Genomic DNA, 1,732 nt, shown 5'->3' with positions numbered 1-1,732 from the left:
TTTTCTACTTCCATCCATTTGCATGCAAAATTCAAGATGTCCTTGTTTTTTACCACTGAGTAGTACTCTAATGTGTAGATGTACCACATTTTCTTTATCCATTCTTCTGTTGAGGGGCATCTAGGTTGTTTCTAGGTTCTAGCTATTACAAATAATGCTGCTATGAACATAGTTGAACAAATGCTTTTGTAGTATGATTGGGCATCTTTTGGGTATATTCCCAAGAGTGGTAGTATTGCTGGATTCCAAGGTAGGTTGACTCCTAATTTTCTGAGAAATCACCACACTGATTTCCAAAGTGGCTGCACAAATTTGCATTCCCACCAGTAATGGATGAGTGTTCCCCTTACTCCACATCCTCTCCAGCATAAGCTATCATTGGTGTTTTTAGGAGTCCACGGGGATGACCCCAGCTAGGCAATGGAGAAGAGGGTGATGGAACTGGCATTCTTCCGTAGTCAGACTGATGACTATCTTGAATATAAACATAAAACTTCGTCCAGTGACAGATGGAGACAGAGACAGAGACCCACATCGGGGCACTGGACTGAGCTCCCAAGGTCCAGTTGAAGAGCAGAAGGAGGGAGCATATGAGCAAGGAAGTCAGGACTGACTACGAGGCATTGGTTCACCCACTGAGACAGTGTGCCTGAGCTAATGGGAGCTCACCAACTCCAGCTGGACTGGGAATAAATGAGCATGGGATCAAACTGGACCCTCTAAATGTGGTTGACAATTGAGGCAGACTGAGGAGCCAATGATAATGACTGGAATTTGTCTTTACTGCATGTACTGGCTTTTTGGGATCCTAGTCTCTTTGAATGCATACCTTCCTAAGCCTGGATGTAGGGGTTAGGGCCCTGGACTTCCCACAGGGCAGGGTACCTTGCCCTCTCTTAAAACTGGAGGGGGTGGGGGAAGGGTGGGGGGAGCGGGAAGGAAGTGGGAGGGGAGGAAGTGGGAATTTTGATTGGTATCATTTATACAGTAATTTAAAAAGAGAGAAAAAAAGACTCTGGGAACTGAACCAATAGTTCTCAAAAGGGGAGCGGGGGAAAGGCTAAGAAATATCTCATTCCTAGAAATTAGGAAATGTAAGCCAAAACAATTTTGAGATTTTGTTTTACCCGAGTCAGAATGGCAATGATCCACAAGATAACCAACAACAAATGTAGGAGGGGTCTGGGGGAAAGAGAGCCCTCATTCATTGTGAGAAGGACTGCACCCCGGTGCAGCCACTATAGAAGTCAGTGTGGAGAATTCTCAAAAAACTAATTTCTCACTAATAACATTCTAGAAAAGTCAACTGAAGAATTATCCAAAAAGGGTTTTGGAATTAAATGTTGAACAGTTATAATACTCTGGGAATATATTTGCAATCTCATGACATGTGATGGTCAATATTTCCTTAGGTCAATAAATATTGACCTGTTTCCAAACATAAATCTTTAACCTAAGTATGCCTCCTCTAGCTATGACCTCCAACCATCCCATTGCTGGCTTTAGGAGCTTATCAGGCGATTGCAACTGTGGCTCCAGTACCTCAGAACAGCAAAGTTTCAGCAAGATGCAATTCCACTCAAAAACAATGGAAATCATGCACTTTGTAGGATTCCTGAAACTTCCTTTTCTTATATTTTTGGTTGTCAGCCTAGCCTTTAATGGCTGAGCCATCCCTCCAGGCCTGAAACTTCCTTTTCTTAAGTAAAACAAATGACATAGACATACTCCC

Source organism: Chionomys nivalis, chromosome 15 (assembly GCF_950005125.1).
Source record: "Chionomys nivalis chromosome 15, mChiNiv1.1, whole genome shotgun sequence".
NCBI lineage: Eukaryota > Metazoa > Chordata > Mammalia > Rodentia > Cricetidae > Chionomys > Chionomys nivalis.
The sequence above is the reverse complement of the archived record's forward strand: the minus strand, read 5'-3'. Positions refer to the sequence as shown.